The sequence below is a fragment of the Camelus bactrianus genome, chromosome 17 (genome assembly GCF_048773025.1).
Source record: "Camelus bactrianus isolate YW-2024 breed Bactrian camel chromosome 17, ASM4877302v1, whole genome shotgun sequence".
Classification (NCBI taxonomy): Eukaryota; Metazoa; Chordata; class Mammalia; order Artiodactyla; family Camelidae; genus Camelus; species Camelus bactrianus.
The window spans coordinates 13,666,999-13,694,924 of record NC_133555.1 but is presented as its reverse complement, the minus strand read 5'-3'; positions in this window follow the sequence as shown (position 1 = coordinate 13,694,924).

The window sequence follows — 27,926 nt, the reverse complement described above, 5'->3', positions numbered from 1 at the left end:
AAACTTTGTTTTTCATTTTTTCCTTGCTTCAAATATTTCTACTGTTATATTCTCACTTCTCCTTTTGGTGTTTTGATATTGTGTGTTAAAATTTTTGTAATTGCCCCACAGTTCTTGGATGGTCTGATTTCTTAAAATTTTTATATTTTCCTTTGCATTTTATTTTGGAGAGTTTCTGTTGGTCTATATTCAAGATCACTAATTCTTTCCTCAACTATGTCCAGTCTACTGATGAGCCCATCAAAGGCATTCTTCATTTCTGTTACAGTGTTTTTCATTTCTAAAATTTCCTTTGTTTCTTAGAACTTCCATTGTCCTGTATACATTACTCGTCTGTTCTTACATGTTGTCTACCATTTCCTTTAGAGCCCTTATCTTATTAATTATACTTATTTTAAATTCTCTGATTATTCCAACATTCGAGTGGCATCTGAATCTTATTCTGAGGATTATTTTGTCTCTTAAGATTGTGTTTTCTTACTCTCTTTTGTCATGCCTTATAATATTTTGTAGAAAGTCAAACATGTTGTATTGGATAGTAGGAACTGAGGTAGACAGGCCCACCATGTGAGGATTTACTGTAATCTCACTAGGAGTGAAGCTGTATTTAATGTTTGTTGTAGCTATAGGTGCCAGAAGCTCAAATTCAGCTAATGATCTTGGTTTTGTCTTCCTTCTTGCCTTTGGGCTTCCCTAAGTACTTAGGTTCAGACAAAGACCCTTGGAGCTCTTTCTCGCAGCTCTTTTCAATTCTAATTCACCATTATCATATTGGAGCTTTAATGTGGTGTGTAAGTGTAGAAGAAGGGAAGCCTTATATAACCTTCCAGTTAAATCTCAGTATTCTAATGGGCCTGTATCCTGGTGCAGATTTTCTTCCCACTGCCCATATTCCCTTTCCTGGCTGCAGCATTTCCAATATATTTCCTTCCCCCTTAGGTGAGACAGTTATGCTAAAGGGAGCATGAGTAGGAGGAATGCCCTACCCCCTTACTGAGATAAACTTTTAGCAAAATCTGTTCGCCTGGACTAATAGCCTTTGTTATGGAGAAGGCTCTGGGCTATTTGTAAATGATTGTTCTTCCCTTCCTCCTGCCAGAGTCATGAAATTTCTTTCCAGATGTTCACCATGAGAACCAGGTGGAGTTTCTAAATATAGTGCCCCTGTAATGTGAGGCCCCCAATAGTGCAGCCCCCAAGGGCTCCTCACTCTCACACTAGTTCATACTCAGCCTCTAGCAATCAGTCAGAATCTACATCTAAGTGTTCCTAGAGGTGTAGGGCTTCAGCGTCTACTGCTCCAGGTAACCAGATCTCAGGTGTTCCTCTCTGGATGCACCTGATGAATCCAAGAAGAGTCATCGATTTTTCAGCTTGTTTGAATTTTTCTTATCGTAAGTCAGGTGTGATGTCTGAGCTCTCTACCTGTGGGAGCTGAAACCAGAAGCCTAAAATTTCTTTAAAATCAGAATTATTTTATATCTAGAAGACTCAGAAGTATTGTAATGCACGTCTGGGATGGGAAGATGTCATTGAAGGCAACTCCAGTCTTTCCAATTCTACAGAGGTTCCTAAAGAAAAAATGACTTCTTCAAGCATCACAGCCTTGAGTAAATCTGTGCTCCATCGATGCTTGCTGAAGCTAAGAGGGACAGTGTTGAGATCGGAACCTGCAGGCTGCAGTGCTGTTTCTGCTAACATGCATAGTTCACGTGCACCTGCCATCAGTGAGTTTTTGTGTAATTGTGATACCTTCTTTGCGCTGATCATCTAGCTTATAGATACTCCGTTTGTTATCTATTTCTAGTCCTGACAAGTCCCTCTCCCGTTGTAAATTCTTGAAGAGCAGCACGGTCCATGCAAAATTAAACAGGTAGATTTTGATAGAGACATTTTACTAAATGGGACACAAAAGGCTTAGCACGTAAAACTTTCCGTATTTAATACCCAGACAAGCTTAGGAGGACAAAACCTTGTAAATCCTCCCTTCTGTCCTTGTGAGGGAACCAGGTGAGTCTTAGAGAGGCTCAGCAACATGTTCCAGAATTGAATGTGTCGTAGTCAGTAGAAGCCAGGTCTGTCTAATCTTAAAAATCAGAGCCACCCTCGCAAGACAGTAACTGTCACTTTTGGGTGATGTTTCCTCTTGGTGTTGCCTCCCACTACCCCCATGACCACCCCAAGTGGAGCCAACATAGAGCCATGGAAAAATAATCAGTTTGTTACTGCTGCTGGAGCAAATTACCATACATCTAGTGGCTTAAATAATACAAATATTTTACCTTACAGTTCTGGAGGCCAAATTCCACAATGAGTCTCACTGGGTTAAAATCAAGGTATCTGTAAGGCCGCATTCCTTCCGAAAGCTTTAAAGGACCACCCATTTTGGTGTTTTTTAGCTTCTAGAGGCTACCACTTTCTTTGGCTCAAAGTCCCCTTCCTCCACCTTCACAGCCAGAGGGCTGTGCAGAATTCTTCTCATTCTGCCATCTCTGTTCTCCCTCATCTGCCTCCTTCCCTACTTTTATGGGCCCCTTGTCATTACATTGGGTCCGCTTGATAATCAAGGATAATCTATTTTAATGTCAGCTGATTAGCATCCTTAGTTTTTCTTTGCCGTATAACTGAACATATTCACAGTTCTGAGGATTAGTGCGTGGACATCTTTGGGGGACCATTATTCTGCCACCATAGACAGGTAGATAGGTAGGTAGATAGGTAGATAGGTAGGTAGGTAGGTAGACGGATAATAGACACATAGTGGGGGGCAGGGGGCAATGGTTGTATGAGTGGGATGCCATAGAGATTAAAGCAGTGTAGAGTGATTCATTTACTAGGTTTATATTTTGGCCATCAAACAGAGAGGACACAGATTCATGGAAGCTGGATACATCCAAGAAAGTTACATTGAGTTGGGCAGTAAAGATCTGGATAGGTATTGGATGAGGCAGGAAGGGACACTCATGAAATGAGGAACAAAGAAGAGGTCCACAGAAGTGGAACCAGCTCTCCTGGACCAGAATGTCCTGTTGGTAAATACTGAGAAAATTGTGGTTAGAAAGAGTACGATACAATTCTGGTCACTCTTTAAAGCTAAACAAGGAGTTCTAATGGAATGATAATTTAAAACAAATCCAAGTATATGATGTATGAATTATCCTGGGGTTCAGGAAACATGCTGGCATCAGAAGGGGATTAGTTACAGCTGTAGCACATGACATTACCGTGTTTGTAGAACCAAAATTGTCAAATACGCAGGGTTTTGTTTGTTTGTTTGTTTGTTTGTTTGTTTGTTTGTTTTGATTCACGTTAAAAGATTGTAGAGGCTCATTGTCAGACGTAGAGGGGAGGAGGTGGAAGATATTCAGTGATCAGAAGGTTGTTCCTTAAAATCACCACAAGAGGGTGGTAAGGAATTATGCTTTATGTCTGCATGCCAACAGAGTGGTGGTTTTTCTTCACACACAAAAATGATTATTAAAATGTATTATAAGATGGAGCATTGGAAAACGTTTTCTTTCTCATTTACATTTGTTAATCATATTTAAAAAGCACCGTTTGCATCCTCAGAGTGTATCTGCTGCTAGCCAGACATCGTTCATGCAGAGAACACGACATAAAAGCACGTTTCTCAGTCTTCCATGTATGCCTGGACACAATTAAAATGCAATAGAATTGTAAATAAATTATGAGCACCTCATCTCTGTCAAACTTCTAATCTATGATGAGAAATTAAATAGAATTTTAAATAGAGAAATCTCTGTTAAATCCTTTTCCCCTTGTTTATGAAATGAAATATTGAAGTGAACTTAAGGGAGTGGACTTGTGGTTCATGCTCAAACATAGGTCAGACTCCTCCTGTTTACTGTTCCCAGTGACCTTGATCAAATTGCTCAGTTCAGCTGGGAACTGAATTGTGTATCTAGAGAATTAAGCAGTGCCGCCCGGCATTTTGGAGTCAGACACACCTACCATGACTTGTGATGGCATTGATACTGTGTTCCTTTTGAATTAAAATGGTAATCTCATTTTGCAAAGGGAAGTCTCGGGGGCTTGAAAAACCTGTCTATTCCATCCCTCTTGTATTAATTTCCATTTCTCTTCTTTATAAATTAAAAATTCCCAAATTTCAGTAGAGACATATTTAATCTGTCTAGAGTCTTCTTTCTTGTTGTTTGTGCACCCGTATGTGTGAGTGTATCTTTCTGTGGGTCTAGGTGCATGTGCGCATGCTTGATGTATGTGTGGGTGCTTCCCCAAGACATGTGTGTGCACCTCTGTGTTAGTGTTGTTTTCCGTGTGGTCTGTATGTGTGCATGATGTGTGTGTTGCACTTGTGAGTGTTTGTGGATGTGTGCCTGTATGAAGCGTGTGTGCTGTGTGTGTACATGCATGGACATGCAATTGTGTGGTATGTACCAGAGTACTTATATTTGTGTGTGAGTGAGTGGGTGTGCACTGTGGTCAATTCATAGGTGATATGTGTGCACGTGAATGTGCTGGTATGTGTATTTGTGTACATGTGTATATTCTTGATGTGTGTGTGTATCTATGTGTATACTTGTCACATTTTGGTGGGTAGGCAGGGAGATGTGAAAGGGTATTTGTGTGTGTTTGTGTGTGTGTACATATGTACAGAAAGCTAAGGAACTAGATATTGTCATTAGAACCCTGTTCAGTTAGGCACCTTCCTCTGAGCCAAGAGAAGGCAGTGTGCTGTTTACACCCATCTTTGAGTTCAACAGGAACAGCTTTGAAATCTAGCAGCTGTGACTCCTACACCTTTGGTCTTTCTTCTCTTCCCACCATAACACTTCTTTTTACTGTAGTATGTGACAACCCATTTTAAGCTCCAGCAAGCCTTCCCTTAATTTTCATTTCTGTTGTGTAAATTAAAAGCACTTTAGAGGAAGAGCGTAGGTGATTCATCATGATATGAGGACAATGTATTTGTTCCATTGCTTCATAGTCATACTTCCTTGGTTGGTATTTTGCAGTTACTGCTCTTAGGTAGTGTCATGAAGGACTTGGAGTTTCTTGAGAAAAGAAAGATGTAAACTATCCTTTGAATTGATCTTTTCACCAATACAACCATTTAATTAACCTCAGCAGAATCTTAAAAAGAAATGTTTTCAGCTTATCTTTTTAAGGCTCAGTTTATGCCTGCCTTTAATGTACACTCAGTATTCTTTGGCAAAAATGCCAGAGTAGACTCTGAAAGTCCTTTTTCTCAGAAGGAATTTTCTTTTTTTCCTAATTAAGATGGCTTTCCAAACTAAGTCTTTCTAGTTTTAAAATACTCTGAAAAGAAGAATGACTTTGCAGTCAGAGAAGCCAAGGATCAAATCTAGGAACAACTGCACATAAAGTTAAACTCTTGGCCTTTGGAACTATTTATTCATGACATCGTATGAACACCTACAAAATTTTGGTCTATGTTGTAGAATAAGGAGCCAAATTATACACTGTTTTGTGTTTCTGTCTCTTTTTTTTATTATAAGAGTAGGTTTGGCTTCCTTTTTTTTTTTTTTACTGTATCATGCATAAATTGTCATAAAGTTACTATCAGTGAAATTTTATGAAGAAGACTTTCAAAAAAACTGTTAGTATTCTGACAGATTATATTTGAAACATGTTGATGTAGTTGATTTTCTGCAAAGAGCCAGGACACTTCAATTCCACATTATGCAAAACAGTAAATTTTCTGCTTCAGAAGAAGAACAATAAAGCTACTGACCATAAATATTCAGTACTTATTAGCATCATGAGAGATGAGATTTGAGTGGGTGCGATATTGCTTAACTACCAGAAGTTTCTAGAAATGGACAAGATTGTCACTATTACTTCAAACAGGCATAGAAATTTAGGTCATCTTTTAACTCTCATTCAATAGGAATATGAGCTATCTCTTTGGACAAATGCAGGCAGATTATGGTCATTAGTTGACATTATCAAAACCAAAAGTCAGAAATGTGAATGAAATGATCTGGTCAATTGATCAAGAGGGCACTTCTATTATGAACTCGATCTTCTTGATCCATGGCTACTCTCTCTATTCTTCTGATCCCAATTCATGATTTATAGTGCACATTTCTTCCACGTTGATTCATCCTTCCTTCCATTTTCTTCTTATCCTACTTGTGCCTATAGCTAATCTGATAGGGTGACCTCTACTGCCTTCATGGTTTAGGAGGCATCTTCTAGATCTGTATGCATTTTCCAGACTCAGTTCAAGTCAACTAATGCTCAATCAGTTTCCATTGTGCAAATCATAGATTTAGACTATGAAAGATAACACAATGACAGTTTTCTTCCCTATACTGAATGTAGTTGTAGTAGCCTGGTCTAATAATTTCACCTACATGTTTACACAGATAAGCTGATGAAAATAAGAGTGATAGTAAATTAGTAAATGCTGTCTGTTTTTGTGTTCTTCTAGTCATAATTAATTCCACTGTAATCATTCCTGAGTCCACGTGGGACCATGACCATGTGTCACATTGAGTCCAATTCTTCTAGTGCCATTCAGTTTTCCCTAGCTCAAATTCACTCTTCTACTTTAGGAATGGAGAGGACAATGGGAAATTATGTTAAAAGATGTAACAAGAAAGTTGGATATCGTTCCTGATGGCAGAAATGTTCTGGGTAAGGACAGACACATTCAGTGTCACTAATATGAAGCAAAGAAAGATGTGGAGTGACTCCTGCCTGATTACTACATACATGGGCACCTTGCCTAAGGTTTTCTTGTCTTTTTCCAGACCTACTTCAGCTGTATTCACTTTGTGTCATTTATCTTCAACCAGTTCTATTTAATAAACATCTATTGAATAACTATCAAATGTCAAACACTGTAATATGTTCTAGGCAGATGCTAATACAATCTGGTGAATGGTAGAACTCAAAAAATAGTTAAGATCAACCACTGAGTGAAAAGCTGAATGAATGAATGCAGAATTTCTCAGGCATGGGGTTATTCTCCTATTTACCTTTCACTGATTTCTGCGTGTAGCTGACATTTATGAGCCCATAGTTGGACCTTTTGTTGATGGTACCTGTCCTGTTGGCCCTCTGGGACCTCTCTGCCTATGTGGTACTCTGGTGCCTGCCTGCTCTCCTGCCATCTCTCACATCCCTGCTTGCCTGGAGCCCTTGCTATTTGCTAGCTCCTTTCTGCTTGGCTGAAATCCCATGCCAGGATCTTCTTGGCCAAATGAATCTGTATTTTCTGTTACTGTCTTCAAATTTAGGGCACAGCATGTAAAAGCCTGAATCACCCATTTATTCAATCACTCATTCATTTTCAAGAAAAATAATGAGCATCTACTGAGTTCTAGGCCATGCTACACAAAGGGGATCCCACATTCAGTAAAGAGCATTTCTTACCTGGAAAATGGACAAAAGGACAAGGAAACTGGTAACTTCCAGATTTCTAAAAGACAGTCTAACTAGAGCACTAAAAACCCATATAAAACCCATCCTTAAAGTCTCTAAAATAGTCTCATACTTGAAAAGTATCCAGTGCATAATTGCTGATGATGCCAGTGGATATTTGCCAAAGAAAGTTTTGTTTCTTTTTTAATATGGACAAAATCTATCTTTTAAGTCAATATAGAATAAACTACATCAAACAAAGGAGTGATAGTGATTGGGATTACAAGAATTAAAACAAACTGGTATTTTAAGGCACAAATTAACTCAAAGTAAGCTAGTAACACTGTAACCCTTTCTAGAATAACTGCTTACATAGGGAGCTAATAATTATTTTAATTTATCTGCCTTTAAAATGGTGCCTCTAAAGTAATAACAGATGGTTTAAGAGTTTGCTTTCCTCAGTCAGTTTCATATAACTCTATTGAGTAGGCAGTGCCCTATTAAAGGTCACACCAGCTATTGCCACATGATCGTAAACTCCAAATGAGCACCTTCTAAATGAATGAAATTTTTCTGCAAAATAATTCTGCTCATTTCTGCTAGACTCCATGAATGCTTTGAAAAATCTCAGGAACTTAATCCTAATAAACTGCTAGGAACTCAACTTCATTATGCAGTTATGGTCACCAGTTTTTCCTGGGAATAACATATAAAACCTCTCATCTGAGCAAAACAAGGCAGATTAACAGATTAATGTTGCATGAAACATATACAGTCTGGATTACAAAGTCACAAAAGCTATCTCTTGTATAGAAAAGCCATCCCTCTTTTGATGCCTGTAATTGCAAGAAAAATTTCTCCATGGCCTAATATTTCTTACTCTTATAAAAAGAAAATTCTGCATAGGAGAAGTAAACCTTGGTATAGGGAAATTTTAGTAAACTTTGCTTGCTGGCTAGGAGACATAAGTGTAAATTACTATTTTGATGAACCCAATTGCATATGCACATTTTATCTTCAAAACTAAAGATTTTTCATAAGGTTTTCAAAATAAATTGTTAGGAGATTCATTGGACTTGAAAATTTTAAACAAAATCAATTTCAGCAAGTGATTATATTCCAGTAAAATTCAGAAAACGGTTAACACGTTTGCAATGCAAATGTCCACATTGGAAGCTTGCTGCAGTGGAATATCAGCTTGCCTGTGACTGATCTCCTTGTCCTCAACTTCTTTCTCTTCTGCAATCCATGTCCTAATCCTCTTCAATGTAGTTTTTATCCTGTTACTCTTCTACTAAAAATCTTTCAAATCTACTTAAGGTGAATATTCTGAGCTTCCACTTGTGTACTTAACACATCTTTCCAATATGAGGATCGGTCTGGGTGATCAACCCTTAAGGGATGAATAGAGTAAGTATAGATAACTAGGAGTTGTGTCCTATTTGGAATCCACACATAGGGACAAGCTCCTGCAACATTAGCTTTCCCAGTCCCCAACAGCATGAAGGATAACTGGACGATGTTCAGGATAATGGCAGTAATAGCCTCCCTGCTCTGGCCTCCATCTCTGGGGAAATACTAATAAGCATGTAAATGCTCCCTGCAGGCAAGAAGCTGTAGGAGGGTGAAAAGGCTTCAAGTCTTCAAAAATCCACAAATCGGATTATCAATTCTTAAATAATTAGGACCTAGTCATGGCACAAACGCATGCCTTGAGGCATAGAGTTCTAATGCCACTCAAAACAGGAGTGAACAAAGTATCCACCATATACCTCTGCCTGTTGAGAGGCAGTATTGCTTAGTGTTAAGAGCGTGGACTGCATTAGCATGCTGTGTGGGTTTGAATCTTAGCTCCAACTTGAACTAGCCATCTGGCCTTGGACAAGTTATTTAAACTCCACTCCTGAGTTACCTCCTCTATTAAGTGTTGATTGTAATGGTAGCTATGACATAGTGAATATATGTAAAATGCTTAGAACAGAGCCTGGCACATGGTAAGCAGATATAACTATTCACTGTTGTAAAAGATTAATTCAGTACATAGTATGTTCCAAGAACTGTGCTAGAAATGGGGGATGAAATGAGAAAGGATTCAGATTTCCTGTCCTAAAGATTCCTATTGTAATGAGGCACACACTTACAGTACAAGGTGGTAACTGCTATGATGCAGGTAGATACAAGATGCTATGGAAGCTCAGGATAGGGATGCTGAAAGCAGGCTTTTAGGGAAGATTTGCAGGAAAGGACTAAGTGTGACTGGAAGGCAGATTTGCCATGATACTAAGGAAGCATCAGCGGGGGAGGAAAATCCAAGAGGCAATAAGATAATCACTTCCATTTAAGCATTCCCACTAAATTTTCTAAAGAGATCCTGGAAGAGAGTCATCTGAATCTCGAGTCTGCAATTAACTTTTAAAATTTATTTTCTTATTCTTAATCAATATTCACTTCCAATATACCTTTTGTATTTGTAATTTTTTTTCTTAAAATAAGCCCCTCTGACCTGCATAACCTTCAGGTCTCACAAAATCTGTATCCACTACTCCCCCCACCCAAAAATAGGGTTTAGTTAAGGTAAGAATCCCAGGGAAGAGATATCTTAAGCAAAAGCTCCAAGGTGAAGTAACCCAGAACCTTAGATAACCCCAAAGAATTCTGCAGTTGTGTCTGCAATAGCACATTTAACGTTCACTTCCATCCCTACTCAAGAACTTAGTTGTACAGAGATTTGCATCCTTGCTTTATTTAAAGCTCGATTCACCTAATCGTGACTTCTTCCTTTCACTTTCGGAAGACTCATACAGAGAGAGTAGGCTTCAAGTATATGGTTCCATGCTTTTTACAAAGTGGTATCTTATATAAGCAGCACTGAAATTTAAAGGAAGAGACCATGCATGAGGAGGTCTCTTCTTAGATATCAATCGAAATAAAAATCTTCCCCAGCTTTTTATATGGGTTTATCAACACTATGCATTTTACATGGGTTTATCAACACCATGATAAGTAATAAAAGGATAGATTTTTATATATATATGTGATATTATACAGTATACACAATGGTGTACTTACAGTAATACTTCCATGCCTAAGTCGTTCTTAAAATAGGCCAGAATGAAGTATTAGAAAAGGCTGTTCTCCACCTGGATCCATTATTTTCATTTATGATTGTCATGCTTTTTAAATATGGGAAATGTGGATGCATACGTTTTAATCAGTAGATTATCTAATGTATAAAATTACTTTTTTAAAGTGAACAAGGAAAAATAATATGCAAATACTAAAATTCTTGTAATGGGATAAACTTCAAATGAAGAAACTCAGGATATTAAATTTGAACCGTGCAGAACAGTATGTTCTGGCCACAGATGCTATGCATCTCATTTCCCTAAGAGGGGAAAAAGAGAAAGAATGAGAAAAACAAACTAACAAATGCCATGGAATTATAAATCAGTATAGGTTATTATGTTCTGTGCTTTTTAAACCTCTAGTTATTCCACTAGAATGTAACGTACCCACTTTCTGCACTAGTGTAGGCTGGGATAAGCTGCAGAGTCAGGTGCACTCTGAGGCCATACACATGCTCAGTCAATTACAGAGAGAGCAACAACCTCCTCTCTTTCAAATGAGCTCAAGAAAAATTGGGTTGTTTTCCCAAAATGGAGGAAGTAGATGAGAACTGCTCATTCTCTGAAAAGGAATCATGTTAATGAAATGACAAAGAGAGCTTTGTTCATTTAAATACCATAAGGTCCATCAGAATTGGTAATAGACCACATAATTGTCTCTTTTATATCTGAGTCAGATCTTTGCTAAGGGGCTGGTCTCTTCCAGTCCTCCTAATGAGAAAGAAAACTGGAAGGAACTCAGTTTCATGATATTTAAAATCCTCCCCAAGGGCACATGGGCTTCATAACAACCACAAAAATCAATTACCACAGTAACATCATTCTTTGAATAGTTAACCAAACAAACAGAAATAAAACATATCAGGTAAAATATTGTGCTACTTTTAAAAAGTGATGCTTATATTTTCCTTACTGTGGTTTTGCAATCTGTTTACAATGACTGTGTATTATATGGTTAATTACTTTTTAATGAATGTGTTATCAATTTCTAAAACTCCCATATAATATTTGACTACATTTGTGTCAATATATACACAAAAACAGAAAGGAAATATATCATACTCATATCTCTATTGAATTTTTTCTTTATTCCTTTCTATATTTGGTACATTTTCCAGAATAACCGTATTTTTTTTTTATTTTATAGGCTAGTTCTGACTTAACTTTAACATCTGGAACATTGATGATATTATTCATTAAAATATATACCAGAATAAAGATTAATCATTTTTAGTGGAATCTTTTTCAGTGCTATTTCATTACATCAGATATGGTAACTGTACTGGCATGAGAAGGTTCACCCAGGTTTTTTTTTCTTTTTTTTAATTATCTAACCACAGGGTGAATGTGGCTCCTGGAAATTAATTGAGAGCACCTGTTCCAAGGTAGCTTTCTGACAGAGGAACATCAATCTTCCCACTGCATGTAATTCTTCTTCTAAAGAGACAGGGAATATCTCTTTTTGGTGAAGTCAACATGTTTTGCCGTGGCAACAGATTTTTTATTCCAACAGCCTCCTCTAGTGTTTCAAGCCCATGTGACAAAGGTATGGGTCGATCAAAGTATTTTTAAATGTGAGTCAGTTGGGCAGCATTGTTGAGGAAACCCATTCAGAACCTGCAGGTGTACACCCTGCATTTGAAGTGGGCCTGCGGGATTTAGATGTGATAATGGCGAGTAGATAAATGACAGCTCTGGGCATCAGTTTCAAGGAAGTGCTTAGCTGAATATAGAAATCAAATAGAAGAAAACAAATAGTACTTTGTGGATCCTCTTCTTCCAAGCTTGAATTGTTCCTTGCCTTTCTGTGCTTCCCGAAAGAAGGCAAAGGTCTACTGCAAACCTTCTATTACTGTCAGAGTTCGGTGATTTTCTTCTCTTTATACAGACAATCCCTCTCATACTATATACACACAGCTCTGAAGACTTCGTTATTAGTATAAAAATACCTGGTTATTTCACTGATGCTGAATGATTCTCTGCCACCTTCACCAATGAACAGAATTTTTAAAAAATACAGCTTAGTTCTTTTGACTGATTTGAAATCACAGTCCAACTGATGAGCACTGCAGTCTCAGATTTCACATCCTCATTTGTAAAATGTGAGCAAGCCTTTCTAGTTCTCCATTTAATAAGCTATGCTTTTGACTCATGGTGTGATTATGCAAATTCTGCTGCATAGAAGTGTGTGTTGCAGAATTAGGAGGCAAGACAATGGAGCTCAAATCCTTACTTTTCCACTTAGTAGCTATGTGGCTGGCCAACTTATTTTAGTTCCCCATCTGCTAATAAAGATAGCCATTATCATCTTAAAGGATTGTTGTGTTAATCAAGTAAGATATTGTTGATAAATCTCAGCATAAAAGAACTACTCAACAGATAACTTATGATTTATTGTTATTTTAAGTTTTATCATATCATTAATCGTAATTTTGCTAGCACCAATTTCCTTGTCTATAAAGTGAGAAAAATAATGTTCTTCTAAGGTTATTATGAGGATCAAATTAAATGAGCTAACTCTGTACATACTAAGTACTTAAGTGATAGCTGCTTTATGTTATTATGACTATTATTTGAGGACAGTCAAACTTCAGCATTTCCCAAAGTTTGGTCTATGTGCTATCATTTGTATATGGAAGGAATGAATGAATCTAAATATTCATAGTGCCACATTTACGTATATACATATTATGAATAATGACTACCATAAGATAGCTGTCTAATCCTATTGTAACACATTTATTTACTTAAAAGAGGTGTCATTTTGGACAAAAATATTAAGGAAATAAAAATGGTTCCAGTGGTACAGGAAGTGGTAAAATCAATTCACTCTTTCATCCATCCCCCTAAGTGCCTGTAATGTGCCAAGCACTGTACCATTGCTGTGTAAAAGAACTTGCCTGCCCACCTCAAAACTGCATACCAGGTTCAATATAATGGCATGAGATTGCCTTAATCTTCAAGCTTAGCAGCTTATTTTATTGCCACAACAACACACACCCTGGTAATGAAGCTGAAATTGCCAGTAAGTAGGTTCCCAACATCACATGCTAATAAAGATCAAAACGAGAGAACATGCCAACTATTCCTCACATTTCTGCATCCTGGTGTGATGGAGAAATGCAGAGTTATTTCAGTGCAAAGAAATCAAATCCAATCAATATACCAGAACTGCAGATCTCAATTTCTCACAAGAGAAGCTTTAGAAGATTATGGCATTTGAGCAGGGGACCCTCATAATCTTATCACCACTGAGCTTGGTTTACTATCTAGGGGGAAAGAAAGAGTTAAGATAAAAAGAAACACTATCTTGATAGTAGATAAAATGACTGAGTTTTATTAAGGAGAGCAATACATGGGATAGCTATTATGATTTTTTGCTTCAGGGAAAGGTAAACTGTAGAATATTTTTCATTAAAGTAATGAATTACAGTTGCCTGTCACTACAAGAGTAAACAGGATGGCCATGGTTTTACAGACTATTTGTGAATATATAGACAAGAAAGCAAAGTCTTGTAGCCTTTCCCTTGCCAGCTCCTTTGTCTGAAACAGTACAGCACAGCTTGTCTTATGCACGGTAACAAAGAAACAGAGTAAAGCTCTCACCAAAAGTGCGAACTTCAGTTACAGTGTCATTTGATTTTGCTTCTGGAGATATCCTTTTCTGAAAATGTCCCTGTGGTTAGGTACCATATCAGTAAAAGAAAATCCATGGACACAAAAACTAAATCTAAATCTGTGCAGCTCTAAGTGTAGCTGTGAAAAATTGCTAAATGTGTTCAAGAAGCATCTTGATGTAAATTAACCTAAACTTTCTCTATGGATATTATCAATAATTCATGACATAAATTATGCAACAGGGCTGACAGCATCTGATAGACTATACAGAATGAAATATGTGTATGTACATATATAACAGATATCCATGCATATCCATATATATATATATATATGTTTCTATATATGTAGATGTTTCTGCATAAACTTCCAATACACATTTAAGTATGTATACATATATATGCATATACATGCAAATTAATGCATAGACAGACACACACTATATTCTCTATATGTATATGTGTGTATTCGAGAATATAGTGTTAAGTGAAAGATAACTTTACTTTGGACACTTGGATTGGAGGCATTTTGTGTGAGTCATTCACTTCAGCTTTTAGGGCCTCCACTGCCTTAGTATTTGGACCAATAGCCCTTTTAATTATAAAATTATTGCATTCTGTATCCTCCAGCTCCTGTCTTACCAGATGTGGCACAGGTATCTTATTTAGGACGAGCCAAGGTCATTAAGCTTGGGGGCTTGTATGTGTTGATTTGAAGGCGTGAAAAGGGTGGTCCCCAAACACACTAGCACCTGTTGACATTTCAGCCTTTCTCTGGGCCGTGTCTGTGGCCTTTGTTATCGCTCGTTGCTGTTGTTTTCCTAAATGCTAGAAAAGTGATTCCAGTTCTTTTGTGTGCACTGAGCTTCTATATTAAGGCCCACCCAGCACACAGCTGGCAGCTCACTTGATTTCAGCCAGAGTAGAAGAGTAAATAGTTAATTATTTTATGAAGTATAAAAGAATCAAATGTTAGATGGTTACTGTTTCTATAGTATTTTCTAATTTTCAGTGTTTTCTAAAGGTTAATGGAAGAAGGCCTAACTGAAATTTTCCTACAGAATTTTCCTTCTTTCTTGCAGTTCAGTGCAAGAGAAAATGCCCCCATTTATCTGTTAATTTTCATTTGATACTTTTGTCATTATTATTACTACCCTATGGATATTACATAGCAGTTACTGAAGCCTTATGATAAGAGAACATTTACATTTTGTTGTTTACTATTCTTACATAATTTTTATAAGTAACCTATTATCTCAAATTTAGAAATGATAAAGTTTTCACAGATATGTTAAGTAACTTGTCAAAGATCGCACAGCTAGTGTGTGCCAGAGCTGAGATTTGAATTTGAGCCATCCGGTTGTAGAGTGTATATTGTTACCCAACACACTGCAATGCCACCTTTGCAGTGTTTACCAACAGGACTATGAGAAGTGGCAGGGAGTTCTAACTCAAACACAGATAGTACCTTCAAATACAAAGTCATCTTTCAAAATCATATTTCCACACATTGGGACTTCTTGACAAATATGGTAACTAACTATATGACCTTGCACCAGTTATTCAGTTCCCTCAATTTCTGTTTATTCGACTCTAAAATAGTCTTAATAGCAAGTTGTTTACCTCATAAAACTATTGCAAGATTTGTGTGAGACAGTTCATGTAAAATACTTAGTACTTTGTATAGTATGTATTTAGTGCTCAATTAAGGCAGATTAGTAGCAGTAGCAGTATCAACTTAAAAGAAAGAATTTAGATTTTGATTTTAGAGAGGCCTGAGAGTGAATCCTGGATTTGTCATGTATATATTTTAACTACCTCCTTAACTTTGCTGTTTATTATTATCTGTTTTGCAGGGTTATTTTATATGTATGCATGGGCTATCATACATATAATAATCCTTAAAGACCAATATAAAACTCTGTATATGGTATTTATCATTATATATAATCCATAATATATAGGTTATTGTATGTATAATAACCTTACAAAACCTTATATATAATATATATAATAATCTTTTGTATGTTGTTATTATAATATTATATATATAGATATTTAATAATAATCCCACAAAATAAGTATATATATGTATGTGTATATGCATACATACATATAGATGCATATGTATGGAAGGTGTGTATAATACATAGACACAGATACATACGAGGAAAAAAAGAGAGAATATTAATATTGAATCATTGCTGGGACTCCCTTGCTTCTCATTTGAAACTGATGAATCCAGTTGATATGCACAAAAATTATAGGTACAGATGTGTCAGTCAGATCAATAGTTATAGTAATAACCTATAATGGAAAGTAATCTGAAAAAAATATAACTGAGTCACTTTGCTGTACACCTGAAACTAACACAATATTGTAAATCAACTAAACTTCAATTTAAAAAAATTGCTATAAAAGGGTAAAATAGAAAACAACATAAATACTCAAAAACAGGGAATAATTAAATGAATAATAATATACCAATATAATCAATATACAGTCCTTAAAATCATGTTTTAGAGGAATATTTAATTACCTGAAAAATCTTAACAGCAGATTTCTAAGTGAAGAAATCAATCTACAAGGCAGGTTTTGCATCAAAATCACAATATAGAAAAAGGTATACAAAGAGATATGGATAAATATATACAATAGGAAGGGCTCAGAATAAAACGCTGACAGGGTTTATTTCTGCAAGGTGTCATTACCAAGGATCATTAACCTCTATTCACTTGTGGGTTTATGTGATTTATGTACTACTTCACATAAACTTAGATAATGTTTGCAACAATAATAATGTTAAAAATGATAACAAGTAAGAGTTATTTTGGGAAGTTAAAAAAAAAAAAAAAGACTCAGAATTTTGAGAAAATCTGATAACCTTCCTCTCCAACTCAGCCCTTGAGTTCTGCTCCAGTCCCACGAATCAGCGCTGCCTTCATCTCCTCTGTCTACTTCTCCTTCTGCCCAGTCACATAACTTCTATGGAAGGTTCTGTCCATGTTGACTTTCCAAAATTGTTTCTCCATCTCAGATCATTGCTGATACTTCACCTTCTACTTTCCAGTGTGTCTTTTCCAGCACCATAGTTTTTCTACCATGTGTATTTATAAGTACATGAGCTTCCACTGTTTTCTTTTAGGAGAGGACTGCCTCTTCTTTCCTTTGTCTCTCACCAGAGAGCCTGAGACCAAGCTGTTGTTTAATGGACATGGACACTGACAATTGGGTAGCCTTGTTTCTTCCTCTGTCTAGACTCCTTCCTCTAAATCTTCCACCAGACTGGAAACATGTAGCAAAGTAGTGCTTTGAGCCACAAAATGCCACCCCACCTCATACCACACCCCACCAGCCTGCCCCTTACTGCTTGCATTTTAAAGCCATCAGGTAACAATGAATCTTTCACCTGGGACAGAGAATGAGAACTAATGGACATTTGTAATCCAAAAATCAATGCTACCCCTACAGTGTATCTACTTGTAGTTGAGTCATTCTCTTTACTGGTTATTTTTAAAGTGTATTGGTGCACAGTAGAGGGGAGCAGGCATGGATTATGATGAAATCTGTAACTATTTTATGTGTATGTATCTTAAAAGTTTTAATAAAATGTCAACTCCTGAAGCACAGTGGCCACGTAAGTGTGGTATAGCAGTATGTATAAAGTCTCTGCACCTTCTGTGGAGCAAATCAGCTGTGAGATTTGGGGAATATTATACTCTCTGATTTTAATTTCTCCATCTTTAAAATGGAGATAATAATACATTCTTTAAAGTATCTTTTTAAGAACTAAATGAAATAAGATTTTAAAATGCTTACCACAGTGTCTGGCACACATAGTAAGGTATCACTGACTTGTTGCCAAATATGCCTCCCCAAAATATGCCCATGCCCTAATCCCTGGAACTTCTATTACCTTGAATGGCATAGGAGTGAATGTTATTTTAAACGGCAAAATATGTGATTAAGTTAAGGATCTTGAGAGGAAGTGTTTATCCTGGATTATCCAGGTGAGTCTAAATATAATTACATGTATTCTTAGAGAGGCAGAGGGAGTTTGGACACAGATACACAGAAGGAAAAAAAAGACGGAAGAAGAAAAGGTGATACGAAGATGGAGACAAAGATTGGAGTGATCTGTCCAGCAGACAAGGAATCTGCAGCCACCAGAGCCAAAGAGCCAAGGGACAGATTGTCCCCAAGAGCCTCCAGAAGAAGCATGGCCCTGCTGACACCTTGATTTCAGCTCAGTGGAACAGATTTTTGGATTTCTGATCTTCAGAATTATGAACTAATAAATTTCTTTGGTTTTAAGCCACCAAATGTGTGGTAACTTGTTACCATAGCAATAAGCAACTAAAACAGATTTTTTAAATACCTGCTGTAATAAACACCTAAAAATGAGGAAATGATTTTCAAATTGGACAATGAATAGGGGCTAGAAGAATTTGGAGAAACATGACACCAAATGCCTAGACTTCCTTGAACAAACTGTTGACGGACATATAGACTCTCCAGGAAATGATGGTGAGAGCTCAGGAGGAAGTGAGAAGCATGGTGGAGAAATCTTCTGCAGATTTAGAGACTGCATATATATCATCATAAACAGAATGTTATCAGACGTATGGATACTAAAGGCATTGCTGCTGCGGATTCAGAAGGAAAGAAGGAACCTGTTATTGGAAAATGAAGGAAAGAGTATCCTTGTTATATAGTGACAGGAAATTTGGCTGAATTGTGCCCTACAGTTGTGTCGAAAGCAGAACTTCTAAGCAACAAAGTTAGAGAGTTAGCTGAGCAAAGTGTTAAAGGTGCAGCTTGATTTCTTCTTGCTGCCAATGGTCAAAATCTAACAGGAAATAAATAAATTGACAAATAGACTGTTAAGTAGATAAGAACCAGAATTTAATAATTTCAGGAATGAATTCACAACCTATCCAGATTGAAAAAAAAAAAAGTTAAAATTAGGAGATTCACTGTTAGGAAAGCATGTTCTTAAAAGAAAGCCAAGGATGTGACTGGACAACAATTTGAGAAAGGGAGTATGGATGTGTGACTCATGGATACACTCAACTATCTCAGTAGAAGCTAGGAATAGAGGCAGGGTTATCCAAGGAAGATCTGTGGAGGACATTGTTGCCTAATGATGTGACAGTACATGACATACATGGAAGACCCACAAGGTTTTTGAGAATATTGTTTATCAGCGGAAGCAGAAACACAGCCTTACTGGAAAGAAAGGGACAGAGATGAGACAAAATGAAGGAACACTATTATAGGGGGATTTTACAGGCAGGAAACAGACTGGTGGAACTACTCAGCAGCAAACATGCACTACCCATCAAGACAAAGGAGTAGTGATTTCAAGGACAGCGACATGACTGCAGGTTGGGTGCAGAGGGCAAAGCTGCAGGCCCAGAGGGTCTAGCTTCAAGCAACAGAGCATTATTATCAGGCCTTGAAACCCAAAGAAATTTGCCTGCTGAATTTTGAACTTTCTTGGGATCAGTGATCCCTTTATTAATTTCATGTTCTCCCTTTCAGAATGGAAATATCCATGATCCTTATCTTATCCCTGTCCCACTTTGTATTTTGGAGGCAGACAACTATTTTCCTAGGTTTTGCAGGTCCACAGAGGGAGAGGAGTTTTGCCCCAGGATGAATGCTACCCAGAGTTTCATCCATACCTGAATCAGATGATTTAAATCATGAGATTTGGAACATCGAGGTTGATATATTTAGATGACATTTTTGACTTGAGTTGATGCCGTAATGAACTGAGACTTTTGGGAATGTTGGGAAGGGGAGAGTATATTTTGAATGTGATTGGATGTTAATCTTCAGAGGCCAGGGGGATAACTCTGCTAGGCTGAAAAATGACATCCCCTCCCAAAGTTTCTGACATGCCCACATGCTAATGCACAGAACCTGAGGATATCACCTTCTATGGCAAAACAGTGAATGTTACCTCATAGGCTAATTTATGTGATTACGTTAGGGATATTGAGAAGAGGACCTTATCCTGGATTATCTGGGTGGAACTTAAATGACTTAAATGCAGTCACACATACTCTTATGAAAGAAGGAAGAGGGAGTTGGAGATAGACACACCAGGAAGAAAACATACTCAGAAAAGAAAGCCATCTAAAGAGGGAGTCAGAAACTGGAATAATGCAGCTACAAGCCAAGGCTTGTCAAGGGCTGATTGATGGCAGTTCCCAGAAGCTAGGAGATAGCATTCTCCCCAAGAGCCTCTGGAGGGAGTTTAGCCCTGCCAACACTTTGATTTTGGACTTTGGTATCCCGAATTGTGAGGGAGTAAGTTTGTGTTGTTTTAAGCTGTTGTGGTAATATGTTACAGCAGCTTAGAAAACAAATTCAACTGTTTACTCCTTTGCAATCACCAGAGAATGGAAAAGATATTAGCCCAAGATAAGCATAAAGTCTTATCAATAATGTCTTTATGTCCTTGTGATAGAATTCATTTCTGAGAACATTGTATACTCTCAGTAGGCACTTTTTGACTTAAATGAATGTCCCCAAAATATACACATAGGTTACATGAACCTTTCCAAAATAGTCACAAAAGCCACATTTCAAAAGTTTAACCTCTTCCCAAATACTCTTTTAGAAACCCTCATTTCAGGTAAACAATATTCCAAAAGCAAGTTTAAAAATGTAACTTGATTGATGGCTCATCAGCAGCAAAGAACCACTTTCAAAACCACATATTTACATGGTCAATACACAAATTAAACATGAGATTTCCCTGAAGTCATTTTATGAACCTGTTAAAATGAAGGCCACTTTTACACTCCATTTCAGGGAAGGAGATCACCCAGCCCCCAAAACACACCTCAGGTTATTCAAGGCGTGAAAAAAAAAATCTTTGTTTTGCTTGGTTACATTTGATTCAGAATTGCAGTAAACCCCTTGCCTAGTAGCAGAATGTTGACTGAAGCTCTCTGCCTTCTACCAGCGGGGAGGAGAAAGCCCTGTCAAAACCCACAAGGAATCTTTTTCTTGTTTTTAATCATCTCAAACACTGCTGAATAGTTCACCTCTCACAGGAGCAAGCTTCTTTGTTCTCACTGATATGAAGTGAAGGGGAGGGGGAGGGCAGTCTGCTCTCAGCCAGAAGCAAACGCAGTTTTGCGAGATAACCAGGGGAACTGAGCCTTCTTCCTCCACCTGCTGAAACACTGTCTGGGGAGCTGCTCCACCCCAGGTGTGCTGCTTTCATCTGACTGAGTGCCAAGGCCTGGAATGAGCCTTAATGGGTAACCCAAAACCAAGCTGAGAAAATTAAATCCAGGAGGAGCTGATTTATGAGGCTCAATTAGGTAACCCAAATATTGCATCCGGATGGTGACTAAGCCAAGACTTGAAAAATATCAGCATTAGAAGGGTGTGAATGGCAAAAGTGACAACGAATAGACAGAATAGAAAGTGAGTAGTCAAAATATTAAGAACATATTTTAAAGGGGTTTAAATGGCAGTGATAGGCAGTTTGACTTGGTAAAACTTCAGTATATCTCTTTTGCTTAAGTTTGTAGATTTTAACTACTAGCATTTCGTTAAAATACGTAGATAATAATATATTATTATGAAGGATACACTGACAGATTTTTAGCAGGTACTCCATGCCACATGTTGCCTTAATATTTTATATTCATTCCTAATATTCTAAAAAATGCTGTCAGATGTAGATACTGAAAAAGAATTTTTTAAAAATATGCTTCAAATCACACAACTCATAATTGTTGAAGCCAAGGTATGATTTCGAATCTACTATCTTTCCATTAGATTTGCTCATGGCTTTTTAGTTAAATTCTCTAAATTCTACTCTTCACCAAAAACTAACACTCCCTCTTTAATGTTACACTTGTGATCATGAGACTTCTCCCCAGCACTCTTTTCAGATGTAGGTAGGGTAAAATAATAGAGCAATTTAATTAAGCAAGGCAGTACAATCTTTTAAGAAAGATCCTCTCGGCATCTAGTTACCTCCTTCAGCTTTTTAATGAGGATTATTAGTTCTGTTTTCCACAGGTCTGAGGGAAGTAAAACTTTATGAATTGAAGGCACTTTTTCAATTTATTGAGAACCTGCAATATGCTTAGTTCTTTGATTGTTCACCTCAAGATTTGCAAAAGAGATAAATGAATTAATGAAGACTGCTCTCAGAGAGCTTATAAATCAAGAGGGAAAGAGTAGCACTTCATGAAATAATTAGGGAGTACAACCCAAAACTCAGTTCAGAACAGAGATGTCCCTCATTCTGATCTCACTTTCTGTTGCCTTGCAACATGTTCATTGTCACTGTCTGGAGAATAATCATGAACTTTTTCTCATCCAATAACTGTCCCCTGGAGTTGGCACCAGCTCATTTCTCTTCATCAGCTGCAGTAGCACCCTCTCTATGTTAGGCCTTATGAAACTTGGCAGAATCCTTTACCATGTGAGTGAATATCATAGATTGGTTACTTACAACTAACGAAAGTTAAAAGAATACATTTCAAAATGAACATAGTATAGGACTTGCTGGGTATAGGGAATGAGGAAGACGAAGGGGTAAAGAGGACTACAGGTTTTTGAGATGGTGGGACCAGGCTGATTGCATTCATTCTTTTATTCATTCAAAACACAGGTGACCTAGAAGCAAAATGCATTAATACATGAACAGCCATTCTCCCCTACTCCTTCCCTTGCCAGCTAAAAAGAATCCTACCCTTGGCCTTCTGGCACTCCTCTTATTCTGCTCCCTGAGAGTTCCCGGACTTTTGTACAATATGAGTAATGAGAGAGAAAGAGGCCAGAGCGATGGGGGATGTTGAAAAAGAATGAATGTTGACGGGAAAGTTTAAGGTGAGTTGTCGAGAAAGAAATGGAAGCCATGAGAAGATGACAGGTTAGGAAAAAGAGGATTTTACAAAGTGTTGATTCAAATTTTGAATTAATGATTTTTCTTCTCTCAGAAATGGAGGTTAGTTTTTTTTTTTAACTTAATTTAATTTTATTTTTTTGGTGGGGGGAGGTAAACAGGTTTATTAATTTTTGGAGGAGGTACTAGGGATTGAACCCAGGACCCTATGTATGCTAAGCATGTACTCTACCACTTGAGCTATACCCTCCCCCCTTCAGAAATGGAAGTTAATGAATATGCTATTACTTGCACTACTGGCTCCTGGTGGGGAAAATTTGACTAGAATTCTACCGGGGGATGCCAGCTTCCACTCAGGCTGCAGTTACTTTACACCTTCTACGTAGGGGAAGCAGACTAGGCACGGAGTGTACAATAGTGGTCAGGACTGGAATCATCTCCAGCCCTCAAAGAACATAAATTCCAATGAAAAGGTAATGACGTAGAAATGATCACAATAGGACCATAACTTGTGAGGATATATAATGCTTTTTACATGTGGTAATATTTATTCCTCAAATCAGTTCTATGAGGTCGTATGATCAATCTCTTCTGATAATGGCAGAGCAGAGCTCAGAGAGTCAGGCATCTGGTTAAAGAAGATACATATAATCAATAGCAGAGCTGGAATTCAAAATGTAGGTCTTTCTGATTCCAAAGTACTTCACCTTGGCAGTGAGAAATATTCATTGGTTAAGATGGGAAAGAAGTGAGAACCTAGAACTGATGCCAACAGTGATGGATTGGAAAAGGAAAGAAAAGCTGATGGAGACCAGCTAAGTCAAGTGTTCAGGATGTCAAGGAAATGTAGGACAAGATAATCCAAGGTTGTATAATATTTCTGAAAGCCAAAGAATAAATAGGTAATATTAAATAATAGGGGAAAATTAAGGACAATATATGGTCAAAAGTCCATTATTTTGTTGATGCTAATGTGGAGGACCGTAGATTTCATTATGGTGTTGAAGCCCCTTGCTTCTCCCACAGTGCAGGGCTATGCAGAGGCAATGTGTTTGGACGAAAGTGTATGCAGCACAGACCCCTTTATTCAGATTAAAATAATAAGATGTTGTAAGAGTGATCACTAAAATGAACAGAAATTTCTAAATACTTTAAACAATGAGCTTATTGATAAGTATTTGAAAGAGTGAAGAAAAAAACAGTTGAGATGAAGCTGCTAAACAATGCCACTTGGCAACACAATTCAGAGGGCCCCATTCATTTTGAGTTTCAAGCTGTGCTTCAGGGCATGCCTTGTTTGTAGTTCACAGTATGAATGGTGCCCTCTAGAGTTGTGCAATGGGGCCTCCTGTAAATATGCTGCTTTGGGAGCAATGTCCCATAAAAGTTGGCATGAGAGAGCTAACATGGTATTTAGAAATGTCACTGTGTGTCCTTGCATAATTTTTTAAATTATCTGGGCCTCAATGTATGAAAAATTGAGAGATTGGATCAGGTGAATTTTGTGAAAATCCCTACAAGTGTTAATTCACATCTGTGTTTCCAAACCTCTTTTCACTAATACAACATCATAGAATATTAATAAAATAGATAATTAAGTGTTATGTTAATTGCATAATTATCATTATTATCTTTTAGTCAAATGAAGAAACTGAAGTTCAGCAAGTTTAACTTGTCTCTGATCAGACTAGTAACTTCTGGGTCCAAAACAAAAATACCCAACATCACACCCTGTGCAGAAGGGGATGATACCTAGAAAACAAAGGATTGATGGGGCATTCACTTGTCTTTCCATGACCTATTTGCAGGTAGATTCTTAGAATGTTCCTGTTTCCCAGTGCAGAGGAGCACTTACTACTCCTTAATCATGGAGGAATTTTTTAAAGACCCATGAGTTATTGCTGTCTAAATGTTTGCAAGGAAATTTATAATTGGATTTCTGGTATCCCCACATTCATTAGGATTTTATAATGATTTTTAAACAAAATATATGTGAAAGCTACTGTAAAGCCTTAGTGAAAATACCAAAGCAATTTAAATAGAAAAAGAAAAAAAAAAAAAAAAAACAGACCTGAAAGTGTGGTTTTCACTTTTCCCTAAATAAGCCCATCTTGTCTTTTTAGAGCTCAGCATTTGAATGAGATTTGGAAGTCGTATGAAACAGAGGCGAAGTGTTTGCAGAGGTGAGTGATCTTATTTAGTTAAAAGAGCATAAGCACTTACTGTCACCATACCTTAATTTAAGTTGCTGTGAGCCCTTTAACATCTGTGGGGTTTTGAACAAGTGATTTAGCCCCTATGTGGCTCAGTTTCTTCAGCCATGGGTTGGAAATAATATCTATCCCACACAATTACGGTGATGATTAAGTGTGACAAGTATGTGAAGTACTGAGGTAAGCATGGCAAATGGTAGACTCTGAATTAAGAGTAGTCATTTTTATTAATACTTTAAGTTCTGCATGGAGATCTTTAAACTGCTTGTTCTTCTGTTACATTTCAAGTGATGGTTAATTTTTAAAAAGTCAATTTGGCACTCATTACAATATAGGTATGTTTTCCATGTAACCATGTATAGTGCTGACTGAGTATTACATGTTGCAGGTTATTCTTGTAAAAATATATGACACCTAATTTAAATTTATACTGTTGATTAGGGATGTGGAGACAAGGTTTATTAAAATTAGGCAATTGATTTCATTAAATCAATTTGCGTTTAGGGACCTGTGGTCAATAAATTAGATCTGCTGTTTCTTCTCTTCCATTGTTAGTTTTATGGGCTTTTGGATCAATAATTTGGAAGCAGCTTTCTTTTAACACTCAACATAAACTGAACTGAGTGACATGGATGTTAATAAAACTTTCCTGGCTTTCCAAGCTCTGGTTTTATTTAAAAATAAATGGACATAAATACCATCTTATTTGTCAAATATAATTTAATTCTGTAGTATATTATGGTTATTGAAGATATGTCTTTGAGAATTATCTGGGCTTAAATCCCAGCTTTACTATTAATTGGTTGTGTGTCTTGACATAAGTTACATCGCTTCTCCATGGTCTAATCATAGATGTAACAGTAATAATACCTAACTCATAACTTGTTGGGAGGATTAAATGAAATAAATAATATTTTCATTAAAACATAACACATTATTCGGCACATAGGGATGCTTCAATCATTGTTATTTTATTATGGTTATTATTATTTATATTGTTCCATGATTTTGAAATACTTAGCAAATGTCTTTAGAAAATTTCTTTAAGAAGTCTTCTAGTTGAGAATTTTTGTGTTCTAAACTAATAAATGTTTATGTTTGAGGATGTTTTTAGAGTACCTAAAATTAAAGCAGTCATTTTAGGTTCTTCTTTTTAGGTTAGAATACCACACACAAAACAAAAATAAACAAAACCAAAAACAAACAAAATAAAGCCAACATAGTGCCATAAATACAGAAAAATTGTTTTCACGGTCTTTAAAACATTTTATTGAAGTAAAACATTTGTAGCAGACTGTTATGAGGACACTGGTAACGCCATCAGGCAGAAAAGAAGATACAAACATTTGCAATCTATTGCTTCTGCAATTAACAGGGAAAAGCTAGAAGCTGCTAAGAGTAGAAAGCAGAGGCATCAGATGTTTCTGACACAACTCAGGTTGGCAGCTTCTGGGTCTCAAAATGCTTCTCGTTTCCTTGGCACAGATGGGAATATTATGAGGCAACGGCGCATTGAAATTATGAAATGATATTTTTCATACAAATAAATATAAGGAATTTGCTGAGGGCAAGTAAGGAAAAAGCAAACTCCAATTGTGCAAATCCTCTGGCCACCCAGCTTTAATAAATAGGAGGAACAAGCGAAAACATAGGAAGTCATTTCCTTAGCACAAGGGTAATTGCACTGAAAGGGAACTTATGTTTTCAGTAGCTCACGCCCAGTGGTTCTAAGAGTAAATAGAATCAATAATACTAGCAACATAGTAAGTGCTAAATGAGCACTTAATGAATTGAAAACAGACCAGAAAGCCAGCTATCAAGACATCTTGGAGAACCAGGGAGGGGAGGAAAAAATCAGATCACCAATGAAGCACAAGTTGCAATTATATCTTTTTAGTTGACTTGATGTTCAATTTATTTTTTAAAATTACAATGCAATTTATTTCCACAGTGTAAAATTGGAAAATGCAGAAAAGGAAAAGATACTTTAAAAGATAGTAGTATATTATTTCTCACTTTATAAAACGATTTAAAACATAGTACATAATCTCTCACCTGGCTCAGTCTCTTTCTAGCCTTGTGACCTCAAGTGACCTAATTAAACCTTCTTAAGCCTCAGTTAAGTCCTGTGTAGTTGTAATGCCTTCTTCTTCTGTTCTGATGTGGATGAATGCGATGATATATAGGCTTAACATGACCCCCAGAATATAATCATTGAGTTTCAAAATTAGTAGATTTAGTAGTCGAATATTATATTTTACAAATGTATATCTAGTCTTTTTCTTCATTGTATGGGTGACAGCACATTTCAGAATTTATATTTCACACACTTTTATAGCTTGCTTTTCTTATTTTTATCAGAAACTCTTTCAAACATCCTCAAAGCCTTTTCATAAATAATGCACTGAATGGCTACATATTATCCCATCACAGGAATTTACCTACTTTTCTTGAATTGTCGCCTATTGATGGAAGTGTAGGTTGTTCCCTCTTGCTTTCTTGTATATGAAGCTACCTGAAGGTTTGTCCACCAAATTTCCATTAGTGATTCTTCTAATACCCCAGACCTCATTCTCCCACTTTCTCTGTTCTATTTCATTTCCATCCATTAGATTTTAGCCACATATAGCCACACACCTACACTTTACTGGAGTGGAGAGGAGCATAGTAGATTCAATTTTTAGTTCTGTCTCTGGATTTCATTTGACATCAC